Raw genomic sequence first — 20,805 nt, 5'->3', positions numbered from 1 at the left:
TCACACCACCTGATTCAGTTAACCTGCTTAACCTTATAATTATTTGTTTTAACACATTGTTGAATTTATTTTAAAAGGTAACTATCGTCAAACATGGGAAAAAAATTACCAATATATTTTTGTGATTTCACAAAGCATAATATAACTTAATTATTTTCTTGAATTATTGAGGGGGCTCCGCCCCCCCAAACGAATCTTTGAGGGGGCTCGGGCCCCCTCAGGCCCCATGGAGTCGGCGCCACTGATTATGAATACACTAATGGTGGGTAACGAATCGCAATCAGTGCCTTTCGCTTTCTTTGATGAAGGAAACCACCCTATTCAAGTACTAAAAGTCTATTGGTTGGCATTGTCTGATACGCATTTTTCCAGCGATGATGCTCCTGATGTACCAGCGCGCGTCACGGTTAAAGAGTATCATTTCGTCTTTGCATCATCAGTCCGCACAACGAAGTAATGCAACTCCATGAATAAAATAATCGTTTTAAGGCCAAAAACGGCAACAAGTTGTCCATAAGCGCCATGCATTTGACGTGGTGCAGCCTAGATCAGGCCTTCCCTTTTCAAGAAATTCTACCGAAAGACTATGCCTAAACGCTTCAAACTATAGATTTATTAGGCTAATACGTACTTTAAAGAGACGGCACTTGTGATAAACGATAAAATATTTACATTTCTTCGGCTAAGTATTTTTAAAAAGCATTGTGCAAGGCATGAACCATGCAATTATGAGCCGAATTCCGCCGAATTGAGGCGATTCCATATTCTGAGCTACATGAGCCGAATGGAACTATTCAACATCCTCAGTAAATATGATCGCTCTTTCAAGTATTTCTCTTGAATTATCAATGAGGAGAATTTGTGCAGGTTATTCACTACAGTAACTCCGTTACGGAAGTCTTGTTAGTGGGGGAGGATGGCAGAAGTAGGAGGCCGAGCGGTAACAACTGGCGTTGGCGGTAAGGAGAATCGCAACACACGGACGCAGTACAGACAGCTGCGGTACATAAACATCAGTACGCTGGATATGGCAAATGAGCATAACACAGGGAACGCAGGTGCTATAATCATTGCAAAAATCCTAGTGCTGGCTAAAGGCAGCTCATGCAGCTCAGAATATGGCATCTAGCAACGCTTTCAGCACGTCCATTGAACGTTACGTAGGAATTTCTTACATGAAATCTTAAACAACATATTAAATATTTTTCGAACTTTGAGCGATGCAATATGCTAAGAACCATGATTCATATTATAGATTAAAAAGCTGTTTCAAGGTTTTCCATCGCAGCGCAATTCATGATGCGCTGGAAAGCCCTTTGGAAAGAGATGCAAGACGGGAGTAATCAACCGCACTCGCGCGCATACGTTCCAGCACGCGCGATTTTCCCATCAACCCCTTGTGCGTGCGTCAACGGGAATAAACAGGGGTGAGCTACGCGTTAAGGGTGAAGCTCCGAGGGTAAGGGAAATTTATCGAAAGCAGAAGAGGGCAAGGCAATTACCCCGCGAGAGATGAAAATTAATTTACTGAATGAAAATGTTATGATAAAGGATGGATAGGGACGCTACACGAAGGCGCGCACGCCTGCGAAGCAACGCCATTTATATATACTTATTTTCGTTCGTACACCGTGCAAGAGGAGCGGAGGAAACACTTGTTTGTGGAGAGAATGAGTTGGGGAAATCAGCGCTAATTATATTCGCAGGAAAGACACCTAGATGACAAGAGTAGGGTGAAGAAAGGAAGTCAGAATAAAATGCAAGTCGTTCACCTGCGAGCTGCCACACTAATTGTTTCAACGGCTTGAAACAACACACTGGTGAAATCAACGGCACGAATGGAGAGAAAAATATAATGAGGGCGGGGAAAAAATGTACACATTCGATGAGGGAATAACACAGATAATTCACACTAAAATTTATTTTAAATGAAAGAGGAGAGAAAGCAAACTTAATTTTTCTTGTAAAAGTACTAAATTTGAGGAATAAATTGCAGGTGAAGCACTAAAGGAACAACAAGGCACTTCATTCATTTACTCCACCGACTGAAAAATGTATTTCATGTGATAGTGGTTAGTGTGTGCCAATTTGGTACTTATGTTGATACTGATAAGTTTTTTAGTAAATAAAACGGCGAATGACCTTTTTGAGGCTTAACTTAAATTTTCCTGCCATGATGTAATTTTGTCCATGTACATTTTATTTCCAGCACGGTAGAAACATAACTGGGGATTTTAATAGCCGTAATAAAGGAGTTACACTTCCATTATAAATATATTATAGTTATGTTTATTTTTATAATTATTTTGGTTATAATAAGTACATAACAACTTATGATATCGTTTGTAAGCGTGAAGAATCCGGTGGTCAGGTGACTATCTGTTTATAAGCAGGTCAAAAATTCTCACTCGAGACTCACAACCTTGAGGCCGAGTTGGACATCGCAACGTCTGCAGAAATGCAGCTCCTGACGCGGTGGCGATCCCGAGAGCTCTTTACGCAGGCTATTCGCCGGGAAACCACAAAATATTTCTATCGTTTGTTTATTTATAAAAGATACTAGCCCAGCGAAGCATTACAGAGCAGATGAGAACGAAGAATAGACCAGCGATTTGGATGAAGCTTCCTTAGAAAGTGAGTCTTGAGGGGAGAATGTGAGTCATAGACAGGGAGGTTAGTTTCTAACGCCGGCGCGGATTGGTGGCTGCGGCCGTGGCCGCCAAAGGAGACTCATCTCCCGTTTAGGAACATTTTTTGCCGATGAGGTAAATGTCTTCCTTCCGCCGTCGAGTTCACGTTCGCGGAAAAAAATTAAATTGGAACGATGACCACAAGAGGAAAAAGCAACATTAGGGGAGAAAGTCATTCTTTCCGACTCCCTTCGATGAAACATTGTAGTGAGTTCAATGAACGGTGAAGGTACTTTTCTTTCAGAAAAAATAGAGTGCGGACGGGGTATTATGTCTTGGTTCATAGCTACTAACTATCTGCACTAAAGAAATCGTAGCTGTTTTGACCAGACATCATCAAGGATTTTTCCGTCACTTTACCGGGCTACCGTTCCGTTTTCGACGTTCCAAGAAGACGCAAAAAATCAAGCTGATAGAAATAAACGTAGATCCAACAGACAGATTTTCCTTCATTTTTTCCAACAACAGTTTTCAAATCACACGGCTTTCCGAAGACTAATATAGAAACGAGCTCTCTTGCATAAGACTAATTCCGAAGCCCGAAGACTACCTAATCCAGAAATTATCTCTCCTATCGGCTAATATTTTTACACCTAGGTATTTCTTCCAGTATTGTATTTCGTGACTTTCTCATCAAATAAATATTAAAAGCGATAGAAAAATTATCAAATATTGAAAAACCGCGACCTGAAAAGTTTCGGAAATAAGTATCTACATTGCGTCATGCATGGAAAAAAAAGTCACCAAAAGTGACTACAAAAGTTTTACGTAGTGTCAGATTAAATACCTTGAAAGTAAATTTTGAAATCACAAGGAATAACTTTCGATCACAGCCAATTGCATTCAAGAACCAAGGGAGGAACCTTAACTCTTTCTTAGAATATAATATTCTTTCTATTGAACCGAAATGTTACATTGAAAAAATTTGATTCTGAAAATTCACGTTAGTAAGATACAACTCGCATTGGAAAAAACGACCATCTTGGCATATTACCCCTTAAAAATTAGATCCCAACCTACCTGACTATAGGATTGGAATTCATTATCATTAAATCTGATCGTAATGCGAATGGGGACTCCCAATATCCATAGCGCGTTCTAACATAGAAAATCGTGACAAATACCTGATCCTGGATATCAGGTACCTGATGATGCCGCCGCGGGAATTAATTGGTGGATAAATACGTAGTTTTTCCTTTCATTTGTTAGGAAATATACGATTGGTAAGTCATTATAACATAAACTCAAAAAGTGGAGCCAAACGACCATGTCGTCGACGCATACAGCAAAAATTGACGGCTTGTAGCAAGGGAGTGTTACATAATCACGGCACTAATCCGACCCCATGAGGCGAAGATGCGCACACTCCTCTCCTCATTCACGCCCTCATAATCGCATACTGACATGGGGGCGGGGGTGAGAGTGGGCTGAAAAGACAACAGAGGAAGGAGGCAGAGGGGATTGCCTATGTATGTATAAGAAAGAGTGAGGAGGAGGGAACAACACGAAAAGCTCCCAACTGCATCTTTTTTCCTTATGAAAATCTCACGGCGACCACTGGAGTGTGGAAAGAGGAGATATCTGGAAGGGGAAATGAGTGGGAAGCGAGGGAGAGGAGGGGGGATAAGCATGGCTGACAGGGTGAGCGAAGGTGGGGGGGATTGCAGCGCGGTGGTGGGGATGGAGGAGCCCGTGGCAGGCCGCCTGACCAATCCGGTTTGAGCCTTGACTCCCTTGATGGCCACCTTAAATAATCTTGTGGAATAGTCGGAGCGAGACAGGAGGAAAACAATTTAACCTGGGTATCCTCTCCTCCAATGTCTCCCATTCCTCAACGCCCACCTCCCCCTTCCCCTATCCTCACCTCTTTTGGGGGGGGACCTTCTTAACCTCCCACACCCCACACTACCGCCCCCAAAATACCACCCTTATCCCCCTCCCCGCCTCCATCTTGATAGCGCATTGTTTGCCAGATGTAATCGTCGGCGTTTATAAGGATAAACGAGGGGAATCTCATAGGGAAAGGGAAATGGGAGAGGTAAATAGAAGTCGGGACAGGCCCAACTAGGACACCTCTCTGCATTTTGGAGGACCATGCACGCTAGAGAATTGTTACAAGTCTCATCTCTTCCACCGTACTAGTCCCTCTCAGCCTGTTTCACATATTAGTATCCTGTGTATTGTTCTACTCAAGAAAAACTGATAACCACCATTTCCGATGGAGGTAACATCATTGAAACGTCACGACAGAGGTCATTTTGTTTTGAAAGCTACAGAAAGGCTTTGCCGCCACTGGTAAAAAAAGCACCTCCACCGTTGAGCGATTATGAAATCTCCTCTGTTCATACATTTTATATTTTCTAATTTCTATTTTCAATCCAATCATAATTTCATCCTATTTCACACATACCTTGCGTAACATTCTCTTCAATAATTACTAATAGTTACTGTCTCGGATGGGTATAAAGTCATTGAACAGTCTAGATAGAGAACATATTGTTTTAAATGCTACAGAAAGGCTTTGCCGCCATAGGTTAAATAGGTGCCTCCAGCGTTGATTGATTCTGATATATCTTGGATCAGTTCGAAGCTTCGGCACTATAGAGATGGCCTCGTACTAAATAAAAGTAGTAGGGAGTTTTATACAAGTTTTGAGGAAAATGTAGCTGAACAGAAGTATTGCATTCCAGACATTAATCTCTTTTAAGTAAATTAAAAATATCACTCTTGAAAAAGAACAGGTATGAGCACTTTGGTATGTATTGATTTTCGATAGATAATATGTTCAATCAATGCGAGAAATAGGGGTCGCCATTTCTTAAGTGAATACTTATGTGAATTACACAACACATAACTTTATTCTATACTTAATTTTGCAAAAAAGTAAGTAAAAAAACATTGCTTGAAGAATTTTTCATGTAATCCATAACCAGCTTGTGAAAATTACTCAAATATATTAGGAGGAAGAAAGAAAAATAACTTTCAAAAAAAGATTACCTATTTGTAAGTGAAACGTTACAAAAAAGAAGGTGTAGCTGAAATAATCATCGCCAATTGCCCAGTTCAATTGCAGAAAATTATTCTTAATAAACTTTTCAGAAATCTGTGGTTTTTATCCTCTATGGCACGATTTGATGGTGCCTAAAACCCTTGTTCTAGCAAAATTGATTGAAATTGGCTTAGCACTAGTCTTCTATCCCTAATTGAAGGAATGATAATATCCCTAAAGAATAATATCGCTATACTAGACTCGAAAAGGCCAATATTTCATATTCTCGCATGGAGATATCACGTAGGTTTGCGAAAATGTTAAAATTATCTTAAATAGGAAGCTTAATCAACAAAACCTTGCGTACCACGATTCTATATGGGAATGATACCCTCACGGTTTCCCTCGCAATGTGACGTAGTTGGGACCCCTAGGAAGAACGGCTGAGAAAACAGAGAAAAACTATGCGGAGGCCACGCAGGTGGTACCTTGTTCTGCTCACACGCTTCACGCTGTCTCACATCAAATAACTCTCCTTTCCGTTTCGTCAACACTTTCTCAGACTATTTTGGTCCCACTATTGAGAATATTTTCCGTTTTTTTCCTCACATAATTGGGACCTTCCGGAGACCGCAAAGCGTGAAGTATTTAAGTTAATTCGATAATATGGTCGCGGTGTTTATTTTTTGAATGATTCGTCCGGATATGATAACATTTTCACGCCAAAAAAATTGGCAAGAATGTGAAAGAAAACAAGCTGGAGAGAAACTGCTTGGTTCCGAGTGGAAGATTTTAGTTTCAATTTCAGCCACGCTTCACAAATATCGAAAGATAATGTCTGGAACTAAAAATTAAGCAGAAATTAAAGCAGTCCCACAATAACATCGGAGTGCTAACATAGCTTGTGTTACGGATATTTACGGAATTTGAGGACCACCAACTAAACACATTCTGCATAATTTATACAGTAGAAACAAGAAAAACTATTACTTCCTATGGGCCCTCGGTTGGACCGTCGATCAATTGGCTTTTTAAAGTCCACCAAAAGTTTCATAAAAATATCACATAAACGGGTTTTATGACGTAAATAGTGGCCAATGCTATGTTCTGGTTATTGAAAGGCCTTGTGCCTCTTATAAAAAATATCACAAGCAAGCCATTCACCTCCTGCGTCCCCAAATAAATCATAATTTTTAATAAGAAGAATTAAACGTGGTTGAAATTTGGGTGTCAGTATATAATTTTCATCGAAGTGTAAAAGAGTAGGTAAATATAGAATGTTTTTCCGCATGCAAATACTGCTTAAGTCTTAGAGATCTCTGAGCTGAGAATTTATTCTTCTTTAGCTAAAACTTGCTTGCCAGAAAAAGTTTTGCTCTACGAACTCCATGTCTAAGGCGAGAGGCATTTTTGAAAGACCGATTTAGAACATATTATATCGTTTTAATAAAAGGAATCTTGAATGTCCCTAGTTCTGCAGGACTGTCTTATCACTCATTCTTACTACCGAAGAAATCTGTATAGAGCTAGTATTTCCACAAAATTTCTATTAAGTTCATTCATATACCATGTGATCTAAAGAATAGCATCCACAGAATTATAAGTCAGGGCAAGTAGCTAAGAACTATGGACTCCGATTACGATCTCATAAAGCCCAGCTGCCGCATGGAAAACCATTAGCCCGTTATCCGGTGGCGTATTTGAATTTAGAAAAAAAACGTACCGAGACGGAATAGGCAAGAGAAAAATAGGAGCCCTTCCCTCCACCCCGTTTGATTATTCATTAATTTTTTTCGGCCGGGCGAACTTCTCGGTGGAAACTCTAAGCGGCGCGAGGCAAATGCGATTGGAGCGAAGCGATAAAAAGAGATTTTTCGGGCGCTCATTCGGTGTTGCCACCCACGAGAAAAGGAGAGAGAGGGATAGCGAGAACGGGTGGCGAGATTCCGCTGTGTAAACAAAGGAAGTCCCACCCATTCCTTCACGAGAAAACCCCTCCTTCCTCCTCGTTCCACGCGGTTTGGGATAAAGACATGGAAATTCGGGAGCATGGAGGAGGAGTGTACGACCCGAAGGGTGCAAAAGGGGGTCGGGGGACTGCTAATCGCCCTCATTAAAGGGAGGCTTGAATTAATAATATATTTCACCACGTTTAAGCTCGGTTCCCTCAGCGCGGGTTCCCTTGAAAACAACGGTGACACAAGGAGTGCTCCCGGAGAAATCCAAACCTCTCGCACACACAGCAGCGAGTGTTTTTTTCTCTCTCCTCCCTCATTCTCTGGTTCTCTTTTCTGGTCGTAATTGCCATTAATTGCCTCCTTCCACACTCTCCCTTTGCAGTAGTTGGTCGGCCCGGAGAGTTTTCGGGGCGCGCGGTGTGTAAATCACGTCTCTCAACAAAGTGGGAATCACGGGAACAATCCACCAAGTGGGCTCCACGGTCCACGGAAAAATGCAAATTCAATCGCCCTGCACTACGTGTAATTAACAATAGAGTGGAGACGCGGACGTTTTAATTTTGCGACACTAGATTATCTCATCAGGAACAAGTCCGTTCGCGAGCAGAATGCGTGTCTAAAACTTTATCCGAAACCAGACACTTGTACGCCCATGTAACGACGACTAAACATTACCTTCTTGTTTAATTGGCGAGCTTAACAAGATGTTTAGCTGTTGTCAGAGGTGTAGATGATTCGATAAATTTCTCCAGCATGCATTAAGTACATGACCGAGTACACTTGTCTTCTTCCGTGTGATTCGGGTAAGCTTTATTCAACTCGTTTACAGAGCACACAAAAGCACGATATAGTAAAGTCTCCAAAAGTGTGTATCCATAGCATATTTTTAGCCTCAATCACTTAATAATTTAAGGTTATCCAATCTCACTTTGATATTATATAATATTCATGGTATGAGCTTTAATAGCTTGATCTAACTTTCTGAGTAGGGGATCAAAAGTCAAATTACACAACTCTAATCTCATTCATACCAACTCATGGTGATCAATAGCTAAAATTAACAACGATAGAATATGATAATGTTAGTATACTACTTCATTCATTCGTACCACGCCTTAAGCGCAAACATACAAATACATTCACAGGTAAGGAAAGAAAGGGATAGAAACATATAATAAAAAAAGGACGTGGACCACGATGCTGTGGTAGATGGAAAAAAACAGAAACCAGGGTAAAATTGCGGCATGACTGAGACTTTAATATTGATATATATTTTTAATTGGTCACTGGTTAATGTAGGTACTTATATATGCATCTAGGCCAGCTAAACCTTTTGAGTTGCGTCATCAAAAGCCAAAGTACATAAACCTACTGCGGGTAGTGCTTTAAGCATTATATTACGAATCTCTTCTGGGAAGACTCTTCCCTCGGTCATTCACCTAACCACTTCAATTCTCAATACAGACGATTTTCTTTAGTTCTATCATACATCATGTACTCTTCTCTCCCATAGAGGTGTAACGGAAAACATTATTTATTCAAATCCAACCAATTATCTATTCCTAATTAATATTACTAATTCGCTCCAAGGATATAAGAAGTAGAGATTGCTCAAGACTATTTGAAAAATGAATTAAGAGAACACCTTCGAGGACATAAGCATTTTCAAATACCAAGAAAAGGGGTTACCTTTAGAGAGCAACTGGAACTGAAATAACCAACAGAAATTTCTAAAGGCAGTAATACAATATCAGAGAATCCGAGAAGGAAGCCAAGATGATCCCTATCATCGAGGAAATTTCTTCATTACTCTAGGGCTCCCGAGAAAGTTATCCTCGTCGCAGAGAATTACCAAAGGGTTAAGAAGGTTTCGAATCAACACGGTCATTGGAGATTTCTGCGAACGCGCCGCTGGATGCATAGCCCTAAGCCCATCTCCAGGGGATTTAGACAATGGTCCGGACAAGCGGTACTACAACCTTTCGGGAGCCCACAACGGTCATAGCAGAAGGGAGAGCTTATCGCCGCTAAGGTCGAAGATAATATTCAATGGCTTTGTGAGAACCAGCGAACGGTACTCCCCTTCGGGTCCGAAACAAAAAACCAGACAGAGGACAAAGGAAGAAATATTCAGAATCCGGTAAAAGAACGGTTTCTTGAGTCAAGAAGACAGCCCTTGCGAGCCCATGTTCTGCCCGACTCCCAAAACAACTCAATCGATAAGGAATGTTGGGAGTTCCAACGCTTCTCACCAGGAAAGTGAATACATCCGTAGCAACGCTCTGAAATCCGACCGCAGGGGTTCACACACAGAAAATTTAAAAGTGATACTATAGATCGGAGTTTTTCATGCGCTATGATACGAATGTCATGCTTGATGAGGAAATTCCACCAGAAAAGGGAAATCTCGATTATTACGCAATAAAATTGGTAATTATAAACAACAAGGCAAAACAGAGACCATTGGCTCCCTTGGATCTAGGCAAACGCAATGGCAGTAATTCCAGTTCCAGAAAAAAATCACTTCAGTTCTCATGGCTGGTTTAAACGATTCTATGTGAGCTGGCAAAGTATCTGTTACTCTCAAGGTTGACGACGAGAGAGAAAATAAAGGATATAAAATAAGTTTTATAGGCATAAGAAATACGTAAAACCTGCATACTTATTTTTACAGGAACCGAAAAAAAACGAACAGTAACAAATTAAATTCAACCAAGCTCACTAATTACGCTCTCGTGGCAATGCTGCAAAAAGTAACAACGCGGTACTAGACCTCGCATTCATGGAGGTTAATCGAAATTCAGAGTGCATTAGTTTTCCATGTTAAGTACTCCCATTTAAAGGATGAGACGATGATTTTTTAGAATGGAAAATCACATTTTAGAGTATTAACGATGAAGAAATTTCGGAGAGTCTTTATCGGGAACGCATAAATCAAAGGGAGTAATGAGCGGGGTGACAGGCCAATTCATTCATAAGCTTAATTTCCTTTCTGTTTTAATGGCACAGAGCAAAGAGCAAAAGCGCTCGACCCTCTCCGCGCCGTATCTCAACTGTATTTCTTTTCGAGGGTTCTTTTCGTGCCGCTTGCATACATACACCACACTCTCGCCCTACCCTTAACTCTTCCTTTAATCTCTTCAACTTGGGGAGAGTAGGAAAAAAAACCTCCATTCATCCATGTAATCATTCCACAGTGTGATATAATTTAACGAGACGTTTGACTAAGTTATGCGAGCGGGAAATACCACCCTGAGGACGCATAAAATGCTCCACATAAATTACCAACTTGTTCCTCTCTAGAGCCAACCGACGCATCTTCCCTTCCCAAAGCCGTCTTATATTCCTCACACTCCTTTAAAACCCTCTTCCGTCCACCCACCCACCCCTTTAGAATAATCTAAATGACGCCCTTATCATGGTAACCTTAGGAACGACGCGCGGGGAAGACTTGAGAGCGCGCAAAAAACGAGACCATCTTTCTTGGAGATAAAACCACGTCTCCTACGCCGACTCGTACGAGAGATGGCGGAGAGTATTAGCGTGGAGAGGGAAGGTTTTCGGCTTTCCCTTCATTTCGAAGGAATGCGATGAGAAAATTGGGCGCAGGAGAGTGCGAGGAGGCTGGAAGATGATAAGAAGAGATTAGCGAGGTAAACGGGAGGGGGAGAAAATATTTCGGCTGAGGTAAACGTAGCTGATATACTTTACACTATGACAACGCCTGACAAAACGATACATACGATTTGTTCGAAAGTATCGAGAATCTGCAAAGCTTACCTCAAGAAGCTGTCAACACGTATGACCACACTGTGTCTCACATTCTCGCTCAGGGGCTCTGTCTTCTTCCTTTACCACTGTATCCTTCTTTCACATAATTTTTCGAGACAAAACTTATAGTTTTGAGGGACTCATCATAAACTTATCCATTTTGCAAGGGCGTCAAATGTATCTCACCAACCCCGTTACCTTTGCTTGTCACTAATGAATACGTACCTTCTAAATGATGACTGATTTGGAGAGCCAAGTTTACATGGTATTCAAAGGCAGCGATAAAAATATGCGCCATATTTATTATTATTAATATTACATGTTGCTGGGAGTAGGCTATTTCCAGGTGCCAGCATCAGAATTACACGCATGAATAACAAGTCGACCTATATAATAACAACGTAAGAAACAGAAAAGTGAAATATAGTAACAAATAATACATGTTTTCTAATATAATACAACTGACAATGGAGCATTGACCCAAATAACCCAATTTGAAACACTCCATAATTGACCTCTATGTCAAGAAATGATGAACACTTATTCCTAAAAATGTTGGCATTTACGGGACAAGATTTTTAAAGTAACTTCAGGTAGGTTGCTCCACTTCTTGAATCCTCTACGTAGGAAAGATTTTTTTTCAAGTATAGGTACTTTGCGTCGATCTCATGGTCATACATTGCAGGGGGCAATTGATCGAAAAACACAGGCACTATGAAAACCAGAATTCATATGTACCTAAGATGGTATCAAATTTTGTTAATAATTACATTATAATTATGTTATACATAATATCTTCACGATTATTGCATCAACAAAATATCCTCTTCAATTTGATTAATAAGTTTCGTATCAACTTTCCTGTTAGCTAGATTAATTATATCTTAAATTAAACAAGGTAGTGATGTTACCGCCGAAAATTTATTAATGTTCACACCGAAATATGGCGATAATACTGGAAACTGATTAAAAAAATGGCTTCCCTTCTGATGCATAAACTTTGGTAGTTAACTACGTCCACTCACTAAACTGCGAACCACATTGCGGGATTGTGTGAAGGGTTATCACGACATCTGACGTGAACATAAACTTGGGGGGGGGGGGGGGAGGGGGAGAGAGGAGTGGTAATAGGAGAAGCAAGATTTGGGGGTAATTTGAGGGAGGGTCAATGATCGTATTCCGCCAGCGGATTAAGTTAAATCACGTTCATATCTGGTCGGTTATACTGTGTACCTACCGGTCGATTTGGGCCTGGAAGAATGCAGACAGAATTATCCACTGTGCTTACTAAAAGCATAAAAGCATGGAGGGAGAAAAACATTAAGGGGTTACGCTGAAATGAGGAGTGCAAGAGACAGGAGGAAAATCTTGACTCACCCACCAAAAAGCTAAGATCCCCCCTTATCACGAGTAACCTCATGAGGGCGGATTGTGTCAACCAAACTAACTCGATTTCCCTTTCTCCCAGGAGAGTCTGGAGGACGGTAGAGGATGGAATAAAGGGGAGAAAGCCAAAGTAGGCAAGGCAAGGAACACGAAGGAAGAGAGCTGGTGTGCAAGGAGGGAACATCACCCGTTTGCCCTTGCGATCTTTGCGCGGCAAGAAGGCACCTCCGAGGAAGCAAAACCCAACCAACACCTCCTCCCTTCCCTCCTACTCTCACGGTCGGAATAAGAAGTTTTCCCCCAAATCCACAAAACCAAGGCGAAAGTCTTAAAACTCCCAAGCCACTGTAAGGGCCGGCTACGAAATGGGGCGGAGTGGTGTGGAGTTAACGGGAAAGGAGGGACGCATAAGGGGGACTGGTATAAGAAACAAGCGGGAAGATGAGGCTCCAAGGAGAAGGGCTAGGATGAGGGAGGGACGGAAAGGAAGGAGGAAAAGATAGCGGGAGAAAGCAGGCGTCGGAAAGGGCATTTTTCTGCGAATGCGTTTTGTTAAGGCAGTAACGGAACTACGTTTTATGCCGCCTGGGCCAAATGCCAGTCGCCAACAGAAAGGTCTCAAAAGAAAACTTTTCAGTTGACATAAAAAACGATGGAAAAGGCCAGCTCGGATTGTATAAATGAAAACTGTAAGAGAACATGCATTTCTAATGCAACGAAAACAAAAAAAAAAAACAATATAATAGGGGGTTTAGTGTAAATAACTTGAACAAAAAATAAGTCCGATCTTACACTATAACTAGTCAATTTGAAGTTGACTCAAGTCTTAAATATTAAACATAACTTATGAATAATAGCGAATATGAGGCTACCAAGGAGAGAAAAGAGAAGGCATCAAGGTAAGAATGGCTTAGATAATTATTAAGGCGGTATGTTAACAGGTAAAAATGTGAGGAAAAACTAATTGTCTGAAGAAAGGTTGGGGCGCTAAAAACTAAATGAGAGAAATAATACTCCGCCACAAAACTAAAAATTATTTCTGTAACATTTATTCCAAATGCCCTGCAATAAAGTCAAAGCCGTGCTAACACTTAAGTAAAGCAAGCAAAAATAAACGATATAATAATGCGCCTTGCGAGAGGACTGAGCAAAAAAGGGGAGAAACAATTTTTAGAGGGCAAGACCATGCCTTTTGACTACTTACATTAGGCGGACTCATGTATGTTATTATCATAAGACATTTTTATCGCATACGTTATTTAAAAAGTTTTTTTTAATGACAAGTCGCCATCCATTAGGGTTAAAATGCAAAATAAGGAAACACAAAATGTGGAAATTTCAATCCTCACATTATCAAATATCAACTCACACTATTATCTAATAGTTGAGTCTACCGATACGCAACTAATTTGATTTGACCTTAACTGCAGAATTTACTTACTGCTAACTGAAAAAGTTGTCCCGTTAATATCCTGATAATTTGATAATCATGCTGTTAAGAACATCATATTAATTATTTTCAAATCGAAAAATTCCTTCTAGAATAAATCGACATTTTTCGCATGCATATACATGCTATTAGAAGAGTATGAGAAGACATTTTCATGAAAATTGTATATTCTTCGTTTTTCAGGCCAGCCCCAAATAAAACAATAATGGAACACAACTGCGAATTTGTTACACATGTTCGAAAATATTTGTTTTGAAGCGGCCAATATTTTCATGCGAATTACAGAATCACGGAGTGTAAATTAATTATGCCACAATGCAGTCAATCCGAAGGAAAACACAAGGGTAACACTTGCGAATGAAAAGAAAATCTCGCTCAAAGAACTTATTAAAAAAATGTACAATAAAGAATTAAGACGTTAGCACTGAGGATGCCGTATGAGAGAAGACTTGGCTCTGGAGTTTGCATAAAATAACAAAAAAAACGACAGTCCCCCGAAACATTACCCTGCGTCATTAAACGGAGACTTTCTTGAAAACGCAAAATCAAACAAACGGAATGCATTTATTCTTTCTCTTTCTGTCAACACGGTTCTTAATAAACTTCAGACTTCCTCATAAAACTGAAAAATGCATTAGCTCAGCGCCGGTGCATACGTAATGAATGCGAGGAGAGAGACTGGATAGAAAAAGGGAGAGACAAGAATAAAATTCCGCTCTCGTGCCTCCAAAAACCTTCATCTTTCCCTCGGCCAACATAAAAAAAAATCTCTCAACCAACCTACCCCTCTCTCGCCACTTTCCCCTTAAAACCCAGACCAAGTCTTTCAATTAAATTATTCCCGGAGAGTTTAAATGGCTTTCCGAGGATGCAGAACAAATCTAAAGCAAGTCTCACCCTTCCCCCTACTTTGCTCCCGTCCCTCACGTTTCCGCACCACACCCCAGCTCCTCTTTCGGTACCTTCTGCAAACCACCTTCAACTCCTCCCTATTCTATAAAAGGGTTTTTAGGGCCATTCTGCCTCCCCTTCCCACCACCACCCGCGCAAAACCGCTCGTCCCCGGATCCTCCCGACGTTGTAGCTGCTGCACAAGGCGAAGCAGCAGGGTAGGAGAGAGGGGGTGTTAACCTTGCAAATGAGGGATAGGGTAAAAGCAAGGGTTCGGAAGGAAAAGGGTTGCAGCGGAAGGAGCGTAACACCCTAAAAGGTGAAGGAGGGTCTTGTGGGATTAGGGACGAAGGGGATGGGGAGCGGTGGAAGAGGTGATGACGGAGGAAGAGATACGTTGTAGCGGGTAATTCTGAGCTTATTTCGGTAAAATGGCGTGCCCTCATAAAAATCTCATGGAAAATGGGTAATAAAATTTGTTACGTATCTACACCTGTCGATTACGTTAACATTTCTTTCTCGAAAAATTATAAGAATTAAAATAATTGGTCAGGGCAATGCAATAAATGACGAATGGAATACAAAGTTAAACGGTATTTTTTGGTAAATCATTAAAAACTTTACCATAATGGCTGACGGTGATAGCAATGCAATGATAGAACAAATTTGGTTCCTAAAATACAAAATGACAGAAGTTATAGAACGGCCATTTTCCTAGAGATCAATTCCTATAATTCTATTGCGTACTCGGTCCACATTGAAAAAAAGATCAAATCACGAAAAATATAAATTATTTATTATCAGCCGTTATATTACTAAAAAAGCCGCATGTAACATCACAATGTAAACACAGTATGCTGCAGCATAATGTCTTTCAGGTAGACATAGAGCGGCTTCTGAGATTGCCCTTCAACCTAAATTACAGGATGTCCACAAAAAACGTCCCAGAGGGAGTAGGGCTAACTTCAGTTAACACATGAATACATGTGTTGCTTAAATTTCTTAAAAAAATACCAACTAACATGATTAACATGAAGCCAAGTAACAGATCAATAAGAACACAATGAGATGAAAGAGGCTACAGGAAGAAATTAGAAAATGCCATCAAATATCTTAAATACATCTTTAAAAAAGGTAGTAAAAGTGAGGCCTGAATGAGTGCCACATGGAGGTTAATGATAAACGGGACTCAAAGAAACAAAACAAATTCCATTGGCATAATCAATTGGAGGAAACAACACCTTAAAAATGGAAAAATTGAAAGGACGCAAAATCATATCAATTCGATAACGAATTTTCCTCATCCAAACACATCCCAATGGCAAACTACAGAATAATAAAATAATTACATACCCCTAAACTACAAAAAAGTCAAACTTTGGAAAAGGTGGGCTGCACAGAAGAAAATATGGCGACAGATAAAGAGGAGAGATAATTGAATCGCTAGGGAAAAGGATAGAGACAACGTCAGGGAAATATGTCTACATACCAACCCACCCAACGCGTATAGAGTGCGTCGCGTCATTTGGATAGGATGGCAGGGGGAGAAGGGGAGAGATTGGATAACGAGAGGGAAAACTTTTTTTCCGCGATGAAAGGGAGGGGGGAGCACGGAGAAAAATTGAAATTCACACCCTGGCTCAATACGCGGGAGTTTGAAAGAGAAAGTGAGGGAGTCGGCATGCCAGGGTTTGATGAATTAGGGCGGGATACAACAAGGGTCTCTGGGGGTTGGGAGCGGAGACAAAAATGAATCGGAACCCTACACGTGGCTGTGTGTGCAATGCACACAGGAAGGATTCCCTGAGGCGATCGAAGATACGCCTTCGCTGGCCTTGGTGAGTTAATTAGTTTGTTGGAAATAACAAATAAAACTTAACTTTAACTTTGCTTACCAGGATGACAAGGGAGTAAATATGAGGTGCTTTACCGGTTAGTGAAATTTACATGGAGCATTTTGCTAACTACCCGCCTCTTCACCATAGCCCCGGATAAGTCCCCGTCTACAATACGAAGGTCGAGGGTTCGATTCCCGCCTGGATAGGTTGCCCCTATCCACAGAATGGATGTGTGTGGTGGCCTAATGTTTGCTATTGAAACCCCCGATGTAAAAGCCTCACGGTGCTTTTTTCGGGGGTGATAGAGATAAATAAAGAAAATAAATTCAAAGTAAGACCAATTCCCTTGCCACGTTAAACTTATTATAATCTGAAATGCTAATGAAAATGGTGGGAGAAGAAAGTACTAACCCTTATCCGAAAGAAAAAGTGAATTGCTGCTGAAAAAATAGCCTTTAGGAAGGAAAACGAATGAAAAAGCCATTAAGACATTACAAAAGGCAATATTCCTCTTAAAGCGTGGAGTAATAAAACTGGAATATTCTCATTTCCCAGCAATGTAGCCTCAGATAGCAACGGGACAAGTCTTCATACCCTTGCGTGTGCGTAACATTTAAATCACTACAGTCACCGAGAGGACATGATATCTTCGCTCGGCACAAGGAATCAAGCCAAATTAAGCTCGTGGTCACTGGAGGCATTTCATGGTGGCGGAGAAGATTAAGTGTTGCGAACCTGAACAGAAGCAAAGTCAGAAGAAAAGAGAAATGGAAAGGGTTTTTGGGTTATGAAGAAATCCAACATCTGGTGAAAGAGCCGAAAAGCGCGGCGAATAATGGATGTTGGGAAAAGTAGAAATTGATAGATGGCTCGGCGGTGTCAGATTGTTTGCAAGGGGGGGAGGACGAATTGGCTGGGGAAGGACGCCCTTGTAAAGCACGGATAGTGACGCGGAAAAGTGTGGGAGAAGAATAAGGGGAGAAAGGGGAGAAGGTAAGGCAATGCCAAGGAGATAGGGCTAGAGGAGGAAGGGAAGGGTGGCGGTAGAGGAAAGGTGTAGGGGGTTTCAGTTCGAAAGATATCATCTGGATTTAGGAACACGCGAGCCCACCCGTGAACTTGGCAGAGGAAGGCCGAAATGGGCTGAAAAGTTTACCGCTCTCAACCGCTAAACACTACCGAACCGAGTGAGAGAAGTGGGTTCTGCCTCTTTCACGGAATAAAAATGGGTATAAAATTAAAAAAAAACTGAAGCCTTTTACAAACCTGAACCATTGACGCCATGATCTCACACCGAACCACTTAAATCAGAACGATTTTCCCAATACGAATGATTTTTTCTCTCTCTTATTTATGAATAAAAACCAGTAAAACACACGAAGCGACGATATCCTGCCGAAACACATATTCAGGCCAAAAAACAGTCAAAAAATGTATCAGGCATTTTACATCATTTAAATAAACGTGTTGACACTGTTTTCCTATGTGGCCTTTCTCCTATAATAGCTGGTCTCGAAAGGGCACGACACACCATGAGACGCATTGGTATTTTAGTATCAATTCCATTTCCATGCTTTGTGGTTTTAAGCTATGAAATTATCAACAATTATTCTTCTATCATCAAAGAAAACACGAATTAGCAACTCCGTATTAAAATAGATCGAGCAAACACAATCTGCTTGTAGCAGTAAGAACAAAGCTTAATTAATTTATATAATTATAATATCATGGATTTAGCAGTGCCATGATATAAAAATTTGATACCAATTGGGATTAGTAAAAGTAAAACGTATGAGGAGACGCTCATGAGTGAATAAGAAGAAATTCGGAGAGAGGGAAAAAAACTTTCAAAATTAAATGAGAGAGTTCGTAGGAATAACTTTAAAAGGAGACTTTTTATACAGTCAAATGGCACCCTGGTTATTTGTTATGCGATTGAACAATAACAATATGAAACTCGCAAAATTAATTTAAGATCTCACGCGATATATGTACAACCAAATGCACACTCTGACCACACTTACCTAAAAAATTATTAATCAACTGACGCTCACCTTTATCCGTACTTTTAGCCTTTAATCTCATTCCTCAACTATATTCTTTCACTTCTCCCCGAACAGAGCAATTTTCAGCTAACCTTCTGCTTGAAAATGATCCATTACCCAAAAAATACTGATCTCATTGTTTTTATATTTAATTTTTGCAAAACTCTTTCCAACAACCTAAGAAAATAAAACATTTTTACTAATAAAAAGATTTTTATAAAACATAAATAATTTATACTATTAAATTATTAATATTCTATAAAAACGATAATAAGCTGTCATCGGTGGCGACGTGGTTAAATCTCGCCTACCAAACAAGAGATAGCGGGTTCGAGTTCAGGGTAGGCTGTCCCTATCCAAGGTATGGATGTTCGTCTACGACTGAACTCGTTGAAAAAACTCGATCTAAAAGGCCAATAGTACAGCTGTTTTCGGTGGTACGGTAAATTAATAAATACATTTATATTTACACTTGCTTCGAGTCACAATATTTTCCCTTGAACTAAAAAAATAAGAAATGGTGCATTTGTACGGAAACATCCACTATTAGGAGTCGGAACATTTGAAGAAGAAACCATCGATCTTTCTTCCTCGCCATTCATCCCAACTCCGTCACCGAAAGCAAATCAGACCGAACTTGTCTCGCGCCCCGAGAGACTCCGAGGCGAGGAAGATCAGGTCTCCCACCGTTCCCCTCAGCGCCACAGACTTCACATCGAGCGTGTATCTAGAAAAGTCTTACCGTGAAGAACACCAACTACCGCCAACACCGTTCCCCGGGACTACTCCAACCCTTTCCCCTCTCCCCCTCTGTGCGTTATAAATGGCCTTTTTCTTGGACAAGGACTTTCTCTCCCACCCTATCTTTCTCCGCTCCTTTCCTCCCTTCTTCGCTTCTTCTCCAGACACGTCCTTACGTACAACAAGACCCACACCCTCTTCCCTCCCCCATTCCCATCCACGTCTGGTTTCCGCCCCCTCCCCCCCCAACTCCCCAGACCCCCCTCCAGCAAATTGGTCCGTCATCAAGGAAGCCGAACCCGTAATTTTAACTGCAAATACCAGGTGGCGTGGATTCAGCGATTGGCCCCCCCCCATCATACCTCCTCCTCCTCCTCCACCTACTCCCTCCCTCTCTCTCTCTCCCTTTCCGCGATAGGGATTTGAATTTCAAAATCCGGCCGCGCGAGGCGCTTCCGTCGATGAATTATGTGAGATGCGAGAGGTCGTCGGAGTGTGAGAGGTGAGGTTGAAAGAGTGGAGAGAGAGAGGGGTGAGTGAGGGAGATGGGAGAGAGGAAGAAGGGGTAAGGTAAAAGGGGGTGGGTATAGATAAAGAGGGGGAAGCGGAGATGTAAAGCGTTCGCCCTTGAAAAGTTTTGACGGAGGAGGTCGGTCGAACGGGAAGAGCGGGAAAGGGCGGGAGTGCGTATCGGGAGATGCGAAGATTGCGCGATTTTTAAGGCCCATCGACATCGGCGGCGAATTGTTTCATATGCCTACATTACACACTCATAGTAATCATGATGGCCTACAGTGGTTGGTCGCAGAGTGGACGGGCACTGATTTCAAAATTGCGTGGAGCCTAATGATCGTAGGCAAGGCAAGATATCGTTATATTTGGGAGGGCTGACCAATATGCATTTCGCCTTGAGGGTATTAAATGCTCTCAATGGACAGCCACGTATGCGAAAACCATTTTCCATCAAGGCCTAAGCGAAAAAAAGTTTTGGTTTTTCAGTTTTTAAGTAATTTTTATGAGGACATCAGGAGGGAAGCTAACATAAA

Source organism: Ischnura elegans, chromosome 4 (assembly GCF_921293095.1).
Source record: "Ischnura elegans chromosome 4, ioIscEleg1.1, whole genome shotgun sequence".
Taxonomy (NCBI): Eukaryota; Metazoa; Arthropoda; class Insecta; order Odonata; family Coenagrionidae; genus Ischnura; species Ischnura elegans.
The sequence above is the reverse complement of the archived record's forward strand: the minus strand, read 5'-3'. Positions refer to the sequence as shown.